This window comes from Larus michahellis, unplaced genomic scaffold (genome assembly GCF_964199755.1).
Source record: "Larus michahellis unplaced genomic scaffold, bLarMic1.1 SCAFFOLD_78, whole genome shotgun sequence".
NCBI classification, from domain to species: Eukaryota; Metazoa; Chordata; class Aves; order Charadriiformes; family Laridae; genus Larus; species Larus michahellis.
The window spans coordinates 512,501-526,314 of NW_027436116.1; the positions used below are offsets into that span (position 1 = coordinate 512,501).

The window sequence follows — 13,814 nt, forward strand, 5'->3', positions numbered from 1 at the left end:
TTCGATTCTGTTTCTCGCCATGCGAAGGAGGGCAGGTGACTTCAGCCGGGCCCGTGCCCCGGTCATCTCTCCGTCAGCCCCCCCCGGCCGGGGCCCTGCCGCTGGAACCGGGCCCCGGGAGCCCAGGCCTCACCCCGCGCGGCGGCGGTGGTGGCAGCAGCAGCTTTCCCAAGGACGGGTGCCACGGGCAGAAGAGCGGCCCGAGGGCCTTCCCCCCCCCGCCCCCGACAGGCACAGGTGCAGGCCGGGCACGGGCGCGGCCCAGCGAGCCGGCTGTAACAGAGAAGGCGGCGTTCTGGAGAGCGTTACAAATCCTTTGCATCTCTTTCGGGCGCGCACCGTGCCCCCCCGAAACACACCCGCCCCACCCCCCCCGGCCCTCCTCAGTCCCCCCTCCACACCCCCAAGACCCCGTCTGCCACCTCCCGCACACGTGCGCGCAACACAGACGCGCCGACGCAGACGAGCGCCCCCCCCACCTCCCCCCCCCCACACCTCCCAGGCCGAGACCCCTCACGAGTGGCAGACACGGGCACACACCCAGCCCACCCACACCCGCCCGAGTGGCAGACACGGGCACACACCCAGCCCACCCACACCCGCCCCGCGCCGCCCCACGGCCGCCCCACAACTCACCCACAGGCAGGGACCCGACTGACCCTCAAGGACCACACAGGCCTCCGGCCCCCCTCTACCCGCCAAGGCAGCCAGGCATCTCGGTCACGTCTGCCCCATGAGTACTGCCCCCGCGCTGCCCCACAGCTGCCCCGCGAGTGCTCCCCGAGGAACCGCAGGCATCTGGGCCTGCCGTCTCCCCCCAGGGAAGACAGGCCTGCGGGTGCCTCTGGCCCCACAGCTTCCCACGCAGTGCCCCACGGCTGATCCGCAAGTGCTCCCCGAGGAACAGCAGGCCTATGGGTCACATCTCCCCCAAACTGTTGCCCCACGGCTGCCCTGCAACTGCTCCCTGAGGAACAGCAGGCCTCTGGGTCACATCTGCCCCACAAGTGCTGCCCCACAGCTGCCCCGCAAGTGCTCCACGAGGAACCGCAGGCCTCCGGGCCTGCCGTCTCCCCCAAGGGAAGACAGGCCTGCGGGTGCCCCTGGGCCCACAGCTGCCCCGCAGTGCCCCACGGCTGCTCCGCAAGTGCTCCCCGAGGAACCGCAGCCCTCTGGGCCTGCCGTCTCCCCCCAGGGAACACAGGCCTGCGGGTGCCCCTGGCCCCACACCTGCCCCGCAGTGCCCCACGGCTGCCCCGCAAGTGCTCCCCGCGGCACCCAGGCATCTGGGTCACATCTGCCCCACCCCAACTGCGCGCACACCGTGGCACTTGCACACAGGTGCACCATCTCCCCCGGCCCTTCCCATTCCCCCCTTCCCTGCCGCCACCGAATTACCACCCACCCCCCCACCACACCCCCTGTCCCCCTTCCCCCCCGCTCCCCCGCCTCTATTCACCACCCGGTTCACTGCGAATCCGGCCGCCCCCTCCCCACGCTGCCCTCGTGCAGGTTTGCCACCCACCCCCCCCACCCCCCTCCCGGCAAGGACGGCGGGAGACTTTAGGACCCAGCGGAGTCCCTGCCGGCTCCGTGCCCGGGCGGGTTAAGGGATTCCCGGTGGCGAGCGGGGATCTAACCCCGGCTGCCGAGTCTCCACCCTGCCGCGCCCCTGGCCGTGCCCGTGCCCCGGCGCTCCCGCCTTCCTTTCTCAGCCGCTCGGCTCGCTCACTCTCTCTGCTGCGCGCCTGCCCGCCCCTGCCGCGGCTGGAGAACCCAGTGAACCCCCCCCCGCCCCCAGCACACACACCGCCCCCCCCCCCACCTTACCGACCCAAAACCTACTCCGAAAAGAGGCACCGCGTGCCTGCCGCCCTCTCCCCGGCCCACCTCTGCGCCGTGCTCGCCGCCCGCTCTCGCCTGCCTCTGCACCGGCACCCCTTCCCCGCCGCTGCCGCCTGCCGGGCAGGGGTGTGCTCGCGCGCCCGCGCAGGGCGCGAAGCCGCGGACCGCCACGCCCCACCCCCGCCCCCGCCCCCGCCCCGATCCGGGTCAGGGTGGCGGCTCTGCCAGTGGCGCTTAAATCACGAACGAAAAAAAGGTAAAACTTATTTTTTCGCCCCCCCCCACATCCCCCCCCTCGCCCGACAGCCCCCCGCCCGGACGATCCGGGTCAGGCTGGCGGCTATGCCAGTGACGCTGAAACCGTGAACGAAGAAAAGATCAAAATACACAGCTTTTTCTCAAGAGTAACGTAATCCAGATCGACATCTATGAAGTCACTGACATTTACATGTCATTTACATGAGAGGGAAGAAGTTACCAGCAGGAAGAGATCTCTCCTTCTTGGAAATGAATTCCGGCCTTTATTTTCAGAAGAAAGAACTGTCTCCTCTGCGTTAGGCCCTGCCTCCTCTAATCTTTGTGCTCTTTCAAGACGAGTAATTTCATTGCACAGCACTACGTCTGTGCACCAAGGGCTATCGCTAGTGCTTTCCCGGCCAAAGTCACATGTTATTGAGCCAAAAATGCAAGCGATTCCATAGCCAAACACGGCATTACAACAGTTTCAGAGGGCCACATCTGCTATTATGCCACACGGGCACATTGGTATAAACTTATAAACAACTGGGCACATTTTCACAATTCACACAGTCTGCGTTCAAACAAATTAGATTGCGCTCTCCACTGTACATATACTACAATTTATGAAATTGTGCAGCATTCACAGAATGGTTCTCTGACTACCATCACTAGAAATTCAAAAACAGTGATGCAGTTGTCCACGTTACAGAAACGCTTCTCTTTTGGCTGTTCAAAACCCCCCTTAAATGTCCACAGCTTACAGACAAATCAAGTCTTCCCTAAAAACTGTGTTAGTTTCCAATGCAAAATTAACAAAACTTATTAAAAACGGTAGACAGCTAAAGCGCTTCTTCTCAGTGTCCTGAAGAAGACCAATACTACAACGTCATCTTGAGGCTGATAAGGTACTCTCCTTCTATCTTCCAAAATGGGAACTACTCTTTACAGGATGGTATCAAAATATACACACATTTTAAAGTTAAAATTAATACTTTAAATTAGTAGAAATTTTATTAAAGTCTTGTTCAAATTACAAGTGCTAGCCAGATACAGATGACAGTATAAGATGTAAAAGTACAAAGAAAATGCTTTTTTAAGTATTTGACGAGAATATTCATATACCTTAGTAATCTGGGCCGCAGAAATAGATGCAGAAGAGTCACCAATCTGTTCACGAGAAAAGAAACACATATTCAAGTTCTACAATCAAAACACAGCAATAGCTAACCTCTACTGTAGTCCCAAAGCCTGCACTATAGCCTCTGACTGTCACTGAAAGCGGCATTTGTATTTGTTCAAAGCAAAGCCCAGACCTACGACAGCTTAAGAGCATGGTTAATGCGGTTAATGAGAAGAAACTACAATTACCAAACCCGTTTGAGATCAACTTACTGCTCCGGAATATCTCAGAGAGGGACCCTTCTCAAATGCTCACGACTGCTTAAAAGTCAAAGGGGTAAGGGAGCTGTCAGTTTTCAGCTAAAAAGCATGTAGAAAATATATTGAAGTTTATTCAAGAAGGAAGCAGCACTACAGGAAACTTCAGTGTAGTTTGAAAATTAATCAGTTCGTGTCTCATCATTTAGAAATGCACACGGTTACACTTGCATGAAGACAGCAGGTGCCTGTCAAAATAAAGCACCAGCATATCAGCCCCGAAACGTGAACTCTGTCTCTCCTGTCACTACGTTTAAAAATGCCAAACTCACCATACCCCACGAAACCCAAATAAAAACACCAGTCCAAAACATCAGCCATAAAAGTAACACACCACCTAGTCTAGAAAAAAATTTACTGCTCCACTTATTGAAATAAAGGTGTTTACCAGGACGGAGCAGTCTACAGAAACAGAAAACTGATTTCTTGTATTTTATTAGACCGCAAGCCATACTACCCAAATCAGTTTGGGAAGTGTGAGAAATTAGTCTAGTCCGCCAATGAGTCGCTTTTCGTAAAATATAAAAGCTTACAATGTGTAAGCCAAGCTGTGCTGGCTTTGCGGAGCTCCCCCCAGCCCCCACCGCTGTGCAGACACGAAATAAACACCCGTCTCCACTCCGTGTGTGGCTCAGCTCTTCGCACACCCAGATTTGGGCCAACACCTTCACGCTCCATCTGCCACTCTTTTTCCCATGCGCAAAACAGGCCCGTGCTCCCTCACGGCAGGCACAATCACCACCGTTTTGCAGTTTTTCAGAGAGTGGGAAGGTGCTCTGTTGGAGTCTAGCATTAAACAGTCCTGTACTGACCAGGAACTGAAACATAACGCTTCTCAAACTATTAAGTAGTTCCTGCATTTTTTTAGGAAGCAGTTATTATATGGCCTGCAGGCAAGAGTCTGATTTCTTAAAGGTGGCGATAGCACTCCTTTCTACTAAACAGTTATCAAACGCAGGCGATAGATAATTCGTGTACTAGTTAGTACATTTGCCCAACAGCCATCTTCCTCTTCCAATGATCCTACATTCTCGTGACTTTTTTTCCCCTCTAAATTTCTACTGAGGTATTTCCTGCCAGTCCCTCAAATCAATCACGCAGAAGAAACTTGTACACAGCCCTAAGGTAATACTGCAGAAGAACTGGGGGGACAAAATCCAAACCCAACCAGCCAACCCAACCCTCAAAAACCAAGAACTGACAGTAAATTTATTAACTCCCATTTCAAACACAAGACTAGACAGAAACTAACATGAAGCACGTGGGAAAGGGCACCAAAAATAGGAGGAAAAGGCTAGTCTCACTGCTGGAACGTTACGTGTAAATTACAGCCGTTTCCTAAAATCTGATTGTTTGGCTGAACTAAACATTCAGCCAGGAAGGATCACGGTTGTGCCTGACGGTGCTATAACAATGGGCCTGGCGCTGCATTTCTGCAGCCTTTAAGGACGAGCCCTTAATAGAAATCCTCGCAGTTACCGAAACAGTAATACTAAACCCAAACGGAGGCACTTTCTTGCTTTGGCTGTAGTAACAGTAGGACAGCAGCGCAAATTTGGACGTATAGAATGACAGCTAATAGAAGAGCAAGACAAGGAAGAAATACTCAAAGTAAAACCTTTTGTGCATCCTGTTCAAAAAAACCATGACTAATTTTAATTTTGCTGCTTTACTGTTCAACAGTAATTGGCAAGCTTTTTGGTGATTTATTCCTCCCACACTAAGATCCAGGTTTGTCTTTGAAATACATGCAGAAATACAGGTATTTAAAAAACCAAATCAAAACAAAAAGCCCACGCTTTGAACCAAGAGTGAGTTAGCTTTAAGAATAAAGTTAATTGTGTCTCCAACACCAGAAGCACCCGAGGCTGCAGTGCTTTTACAGGGAGAGAGAGAGAGGATTTGTAAAGAGCGATGATGCAAGGCTTCCACCCTCCCCACGGCTACCCACAACCCAAATCAGGTCCAGGCAGAGCAAACTAGAAGGGAACGTTTCTGCTTCGTCTTTCATTTACTTTAAGTAGTTCTAGCTAACACTGAGGCTTCCCTCCCACTCCAGGAGTTTTCCTTTTCTTGGAGACATCTGTGCTAGCGGATGGCGAGATGCTACTTAGAAACGTGACACAGACACGCCAGGGAAGACGCGAGGCGAAAAGAACGTTAACCTTCTTTTGGAACATGTGATTTGTGTTTATGCACATGCTAGTAAACAACAAGAAAAATAACCCTTTTCAAGAAACAAAAACTCGACTGAATTAGATGAAATACTATAAACATGGTTTACATAAATGCATAAAATTAACTCCTTGGGTCACTGGGCCAGTAAACTAACTCAAACTCACAATGCGAGGCATTCATGCATTCATGGCCAAAAAGGAATTCGAACCACTCGGTGACAGAATTACAGGTGTCAGATTAAGACGTAGTGTTTTTAGACCTACATACAAAAAATTTACAATTTTAAGTTGATTGGATACTATTCCATGAGGATCAGAGGCTGCATTCTTCACAGAACACAGAGCCAGAGTTCATCTGTTTCTAGATTTAGCTGATCCTAACAGCTTATCAAGGCATCAGATCCAGTGGTCCAGGGTCAGTGGAATGCCTCACACCGTAGCAGTGAAGTACTTAAAATAAAGATGAAAAATAAAAACCACCAAATAGTGATTTTTATACTGTAAGGACTATTTTGAAATGTGTAGTTACGCATAGCATTCAACCCAAGTGGCAAATCAAGATCTAGACCATCACCAGTCAAGTATTTCCTTGTGTTAATTATATTTTAGCAGCCGAATGACAGTGTTTTCAAACCCGAAGAAAAACGCTGCTCTTTTTCCAAATGTAAAAAAAGAAAAAAGGGTGAGACTGTGATTTTACATACCGCTTTTGATGTTTCACTCACTGGCTCAGTTTGACTTCTAGAAGAAGAAAGAAAGGTGATCAGAATTTAAAATAAAGCACTTCCACCCAGCAAAAAGCAGCAAAAACAGATTATAAGAACGGATTGTCAAAACATTATGTTCTGATAGTCTACTGAATGTGGAAATTTATTCGTATACATAAACTGTTCTCTCTTGTACACTCAGTGCAAAGAAAAAAAAACCCAAATCACATTTCACCTTTGTCACAAATTACTCCAAGACTTACAGATACAGAAGACAACAGCACAAGAGGAAGTCCTCAGGTATTTTGTCTCTGCTACCTAAGTATCAAAACCATCATGTCTGTACTATATTTTGTGTTCTTAAATAATCAACCATCAAAACAGGAAGGTAACGTTAGCCAGTCTGTATATCCCTAGTATCACAAATAGGGCCATACACAGTACTTTAATTTCTAAGCAAGAACAGTGATAGTCTAGACGCTTCAAAGCGCACCTTTACTTAAGCGAACCAAAAATCAGTCATCTGACAAAGACATAACAAAAATGTCAGCAGCAGAGTCTTTAAAAGAGCGTTTCTTTGTGGAAGCCCAAGCACTGTGCTCAGACGGCTACCATATTTAGCCACTAAACGTGTTACATATGCTATGTGGATTCAAAATAGTACTAGAAATGTCACCTGACAGCAGTTTCTAGAATTTTGTTCAACTGAGGAGTCCCGTGACAAAAGAAAATAGCGGCCTTGATTGCCAGAATTTGTTTTAAGATGATCCTGAAAATGCTACAATATTTTAGGAACTATTTATTACATTTGAAAACTTGCTGAGATTCCACATACTCATTGATCCGTATTGCAGAGGCAATTCAAAGGCTGCTGTGGAATTCACGTGCAAAGAGAAAGGCTCGTGCTTCCTGCCACTGCTAGACCACCACCAGGCTCACAATTACAGCCACACAGCTCCCGAAGGGGACCAAGTGCAAGGAAACACTGTCAATGACCACCCAATGGTTTCTTCATCCATTTACCTCGAAGAACATACTACAAGGTGAGTAACACATTTTTGAAGGCCTCTCCACCAGTACAGCATACGTTCATCATTCCCAAACTTTAGCCGCTCTGCCAGTGGCTTCTGCAATGTTTCCAGCTGGAGGAGCAGAAAGCTCATCTGCCTGGTGAATTGTCAATGCTAGAACAGCAGTGCCGTTCTTCCCTTATCCCCACATACAGGTATTTACCTGATCTTTGAAGCTAGCAGCATCTATCCTCTCATTGTGGGGCAGCATTACAATACCAGGAGAGGGTGCCGGAGGAAATGGAGGATGCACGGACAACGCAGCACTAAGCATACACATTTTAATTAACCCCCAGTGTTTAGAAGCACAACTCTGTGGCCTCCAGAATTACTAGGGAGTACCTGAAAGCACTGCAACAACTACGGCAGTAACATGCCCAAAGCTGACATGCAGAGCCACATAAATTCAGGGGGTTTTGCTTGCAGACACTTCATGAGTACCAGGGTGCTGCTGTACTGTTGGTGCGAGACACAACAGTATCATCGTACTCGCACAAAAGGCTTTAGGATACTGTTCTTTTTCTCTTGCCTTAAACGGACATTGTCTTTAGGAAACTACTAGGAATCCTTTATGAATGAAACTTCTTGTTTGCATTGCTCGCCAGCTGGCAACCCTGGGTCTTTCCTCTATAGCTAGTACGCAAAAAACCCAGATTTGGGCCGTAAGAATACCCTCCAGCCCAAGTGCAAGAAATAGTCAAACACTGAGACTCAGGCTCTTCTGAGATGGGAACAAATCCTAAGATTACACTACAATGTGTAAAAGCAAACACATAAAATAAGGAATTTCTCCATATGGAGATCCATGTAGAGACCATGGGTCTCAGAACAATCAGCCCCAAGAACAAACCCAACAGAGTCACCTTAAAAGTTGTAATTGATGGAGTTTGAACCCCATGTCCCAACAGGACTAAAAATGTCAGCCTGCTTTGGGGCAGATACATTAAAATCTAGCCCAGGACAACAAAAATTAACAGCAGCTTTAACAAGAAAGATACAAGCTGAAAGCCCTGTAAGCTAATATAAATTTAAAAAGTTAACACACCAAAACCCCTAACAAAGAATACAATGGTTCGTGGATACTTACCTAACAGATGTTTTGCTGGTAGCTTTAACTCCTCCAACAGGGATTCTTCTGACAATCACCAATGAGTTCTTAGGAATCAGGGCATTGTCATCGGTGTATTCTGAAAACAAGAGAAACACAGAAAAAAACCCTAGTCCGTTCATAAGGATTAAGGATTAAGTATTAATACGTAATTCCACAGCACTTCAGAGAATCCCCTGACAGATAGAAAGTCTGTCTAGCTTGCCCTGCAACAAAACAGGCACCGAGCTAAAGCATGAAAACGCCATTGCTTCCAGAGCTGTTAACTCAAACAATTCACCTAATGCCACCAGTGCTCAAGACTGAGGGAACGCAGAAGAGACCCTGCCATCTCTGCCTATTTCTTGGAGCTTCTTCCACCAACAACCACACTTCTCGGCCTCTCAGTGCTTTACATTTGAATGGAGCCAAAACTGGCAGTGCTAGAATTTGCATCACAGAACTTTTGGCCTTTTTTGAGCTTGCTTTCACAAGTAGGCACAATTGGCTCAAACTAAAGTGGTATCTCCCCTCTGAAGCTAATCATCTCCTTTGAATTAAACGTGAAGGGACGTTAATTCTTTCAATTCCCTTCTTGCAGAGCAGAGAGACTCAAACAAAACTACATACGAAGACAGCCTCTAAAAGCCTTTAGAAAACAGTGTGTGCCTGAAGCTACCCGTGCTTTGCCTTGGCTTACACCATGTCAGTCTTTTGAAACGGAGGAAAGCCTTCTGACCTTTTACATACGACCCAAAAAAACCTGCCCTTACTACCTGAGACACTTGGACTGAGCAAGCTTAAAATGCAAAGACTTTCCCATGAGAATGGTTTTATATTGTACTTACACCAGCTGGATATGAGTAACTCTTTTAAAGTGCTACCCGCAGCCATTCCCTGTAATCTGCCTACGGTTTCAAATGCTAAAAGCCCTTAGCTTTGCAGAACGATGGCCTGAAAACCAAAGATACCGGATATCAAGCCAAGCTCTGTCAGGGAGATTTTGCTCAGGGATCAGACACAAAATAGGAATAGTTCACAATTTAGGCATCATTTTTCAGTATATTCTTCCTATGGGCATGACTTCCTTTGGAGTTAGCAGGAGTTTGTTTTGAAGACATCGCATCACAGCATTACTAAAACCATCAAGCGCATGCTGTAACACTGAACTCGAGCAAGTTCCGAGCTGCAGAGACAGCCTTAGAAGAGCACTCCTCTTCCTTAAAACTATTCACCTAAGAGCAGTTCAGAGTCCCATTTTTGGTTTTGTACTTTTTTGTCTTTTGCCTGATAAGCAGAATAGCACATTCTCCAAGGGGCTTGAGACAGAATGGTACAGGCAGGAAAGAGTACTCAAGAAACCCTAGTTCTGGAGTTTACCGTTCTACCACGATATTGTGAGAACATCTATGATAAGAAATTCAGATCAAATTAAAAGGAGGCAAGTCTAAATGCACTATTCTTGAGTATGGGCTTTTTGAAGGGAATTCTGCCCTTACAGAACACGCCTCTGGAGTAAACGTGGAAGAGGACATCCCCCCACCCCCTTTGTAAAATAGGTCCCAACCATCCCTTTGCCTTCCTGGCATCTCTAAAAGCATCATCTCATATTTTTCCACTGATTTTTAAAATCCTGTTTACTTTTACCTCATATTAGCTTTGCTTCTAGTACTAGATTTCCATTGTGAAAAGTAACAGTCACTGAACTGTAAAAGCTTGGAGTACTCAGAAAAATCTGAACAAGTAGGCCATCTTCACTCAACCTTCACTTCGTTCTTTCCAAGATCATTTCAACATTTTGTCAGGACTGCTGCACAGACAAAGGTATAAAATGCAATACTGTATGTCCACACATAGGAATTCCAAACATCCCACTTAGGCAGAAAATCCTGGTCTGTTTTTTTTTCCCTTTTTCTTCTGAAGGTGAGTTTAAGCATCTACATCTGACGAATAACAACTGCAAGTCACGGTTACGCATATAAACCCAAAAGTTGGCATTCATACATGTTACACCAAAACGTATTCCCTAGCTGTGCTCTGAAAACCACTGGGGTATTTTTGTGTTTTCGCATGGAAAACACCCTTACCTTCACTATGTATCTGTGCAAAACCAGTATCTTATGAAACACAACAAATTTATTGATGAACTGGGTGCGGAGAGCACAGCCCCGCAGCTCGGGGACATCGCTCCTCTTCAGGAACAGAGGGGAAAGCTCTGGGTGACAAAGGATGCCAGGACACGCTCCAGAAAGAGAAGATCAGCGCCAGTCCCCCCACCTGAGTGCAAAGAAATAGTTGCACCCCAACAAAATAGTTAAGAAAAGAACCCCAAGCCAAACCCACAGCACAGCATCCCCCTCTACAACGGTCTCAGCGGTAGTTACAACCGCTGCACAGCTGCAGGCTGATGGCCCTCCTGGCCCTGTCACAGGACTCTCACTGACAGCAGTTACCAAGGCCCTTTGGGAAGGCCGCACTGTGCGTCACCTTCACGGAAGAGGACCTGCTGCTTCCCTGTGGCTGCCTTTAGCAGCAGAGCCCTCTGGTTCTCCAGCCCACACTTTCCCACCTTGGATGCAGGAGGCAATGGCTTTCAGTCGCTCCTTTAACAGCTGCCTTTGCTGTGCTCCTCTGCTGTCTCCCTTCCCACCGCATCAGTCAGGGTGGGCTTCTTGTCATTCCAGACCGAGCCCCCAGCACATGCTAAAGAAACAACAATTAGCAAATAGGAACTCTACCCATAGCGCATACCTGGACAGCCTATCAAGGTGTAATTGCTCATCCTACCCTTCCCAAGGTAGAGAACAGCCTATACTTTGATCCCGTATCTACCTACTGTACCATCTGTCCTAAAGTTCAAATCGTAATTACCTTTGCAAGAGGATGGCTGTTGAGGAGAAGTGGGCAGTAAACCATCAACGGTTGGAAAAAAGTAGCCAAGCAAGTGGCAAAGGAAGGAGTCGAGTTATCCCGAAGGCCAGCTCAGCCCAACAAAGCTCAGGGAGCTTTGGTCCTCTCTGTCTCCTTCGTAAAGCTAGAAATGGCGCTTTCACCATCAAGCTCCTGTGGGATAGAAGGCAAACTTTTGATGCAGCAGCTGTGTCCTGCCGCGTAGGCTCTGAACTAGCCCTGCTGAAAAAGCTGACCAGCGCACTGGGCTACAAAGAAAAAGCTCCTCTGTAAAGATGGCTTCCGAGACACGCGCAAGAGAACTTGACCAGCAGTGAGCTCACCTATGCAAGCGGGTCTGTTGTTACAAGAAACCAGACGGAAACAAGGTGAAAGCCGCCAAGGTGCAATGAAAGAGGGCAAACTCAGCTACTAAATATGAACGAAGCGTGCTTGCAAAGCGGGTCACGTCAACAACTCCTCCAAAGTGAATGGTAACAGGCAACCTCATGGCCAAAGCCAATAGGTTTCCTAGACTGTAACAATGCATATGTGAATCGCCTTAGGATGGCATGTAAGGGAGCAAGAATTGTAACACGGGGTCCTTCTCGGGCTCCCAGCCGAGAGGCGCCTTTACCGCCAGCAATAAAAAGGGGGTTTAGCTAATGTGTACGTCTGCTGCCTTCTTCCCTGTACCCACGCATGAACTAGAAGAGAAGTGCAAGCGTTTTACCGTTTCTGTAGAAGTTCAGGTCAACATTTAAACAGCCAAAGCTCTGAAGAGTTACGCTGACCCTTACTTAGGCACTTACTTTGTCTCCCTTTGAGAGATAACTAAGCACATTCCCTCCTAGCCACAGTCCAGCATCCAGAAGCATCCAGAACACGCAGACAAACCTCCACCATTTTTTCAGCAATGTTTCAACTCATGCGATACTTAGCCCAGGACTTCACCAAATGTCACTAAACTCGGAGACTTTGACCCAGCCAGCCATGGCCACGGGGCTTCAGCTCACCATTTCTGTGTCAGAGCCATCAGACAGATGACCCCGTCCTCCTTGAGACACCCCTTGGGGCAGCCGTACCCAGCGCCGGGTGGCTGGATATGGCCTTTGCTCCATGGGGAGGCGCTTCCTGGGAGCAGGATCTCTCACTGGGGCACTGGGAAGCCCTCCTGAGGCCTGCATGCCTGAGAGACGGCTCTGCACTGCTCCATCGCTCACCAAAACCAGGGGCGGAGGAAGGCTGCCCTGGTGGCCTCCAAAAGAATCAGCTCCCCTGGGCTCCTCTGCGGCCACTGGGCACCTTTGCTGTCAGGAGGCTCTCAGCGCTGCTCTGCCATCGGCCGTCGCCTCCCTGCAGGATGCTCTCCAGCACATGGTACATCTCTGCTTGGTCTCCCTGGGGGGCAAAGATCGAAAGGGAGAGATGGGGTTTGCCTGGCCCCCATTCCCAGGGTGCCACAAGAGAGAGCTGCCACCCCCAAACCGCTGTGTGATGCAGACGCCACACACGAGCTGCAGACATGGGTCAGGACAGCTTTGGGGAGCAGGAGAGCCATTCTGCGGTGCCCTCAGAGCTGGCAGAAAGCAGAGCTGCAGACAACGGGGGGGAAGCCCAGGGCAGCCAACGGCAGGGTGCGGCACCTGCAGAAATGCCCGGCTCCTGCAGCCTCGGCCCCGGGGCTGCAGCTCGGGGCTGGCACCGGCTGGGGCTTTGCTGGGAAAAACCAGGCGAGAGTCACCCTGACGTCCCACACACGTACCTCGTGCTGGGACCTGCCAACCCGTCCCTCTGCCCAGCACCGCCACGGGATGCAGAAAGCAGCGCTGCTGGCCCTGGTGTGGTCCTGAGCCATGTCTCAGCAGACGAGTCCTTAACCAGCATCTCTTGCCCTCCATCTCTTGCCCGCTCCTCACCAGCACTTCTCCTCCCTCCCCTCCCTGACCAGCTCCCCCCTGCTTTCCCCGGCCCTCTGGCCCTTCCCGCCCCTCTCCCCCAACCCCGCTGCCCTCTCCCCACCTTCTCTCCCTCCCAGCCGTGCTCCAGGACCTGGCCCTGGGCGAGGGCAGCCCCCGGGGAGGCGGCCATGGTTCCCGCGGGGTCAGAGGGCAGGAGGGGGCGCCCCGGGGCACGCTGGGAGTTGTGGACCCGGCACGAGGCTCCCGGCGGCCATCTTGTGTCGGCTGAGGGGAGGCTGGCACAGGCCGACAGGACAGATCTGCAGAGCCGGGAGCTGCGGTGAGTCCTGGGCCCTTGGGTTCCTGTCAGCCCTCTTCTGCCTCCCTGTTCCTCCCTGCCCTTCCCCTTTCCCTCTGGGTCCTGTTTTTCGCCTCCCTGTACCTCCCTTCCTCTCTCTTGC

The 13,814-nt window shown here is 49.9% G+C and overlaps 1 long non-coding RNA gene across 1 annotated transcript; it reads right to left on the minus strand.

Annotated features, from left to right (window-relative positions):
• Positions 1-2,264: 2,264 nt before the first annotated feature.
• LOC141736970 (uncharacterized) lies at positions 2,265-13,328 on the minus strand. The gene is made up of 5 exons (XR_012585091.1): positions 12,676-13,328; positions 8,564-8,663; positions 6,404-6,440; positions 2,619-3,252; positions 2,265-2,586 (listed from the first exon to the last, which is right to left on the minus strand). It is a non-coding gene; the product is annotated as an uncharacterized LOC141736970 (long non-coding RNA).
• Positions 13,329-13,814: the final 486 nt, after the last annotated feature.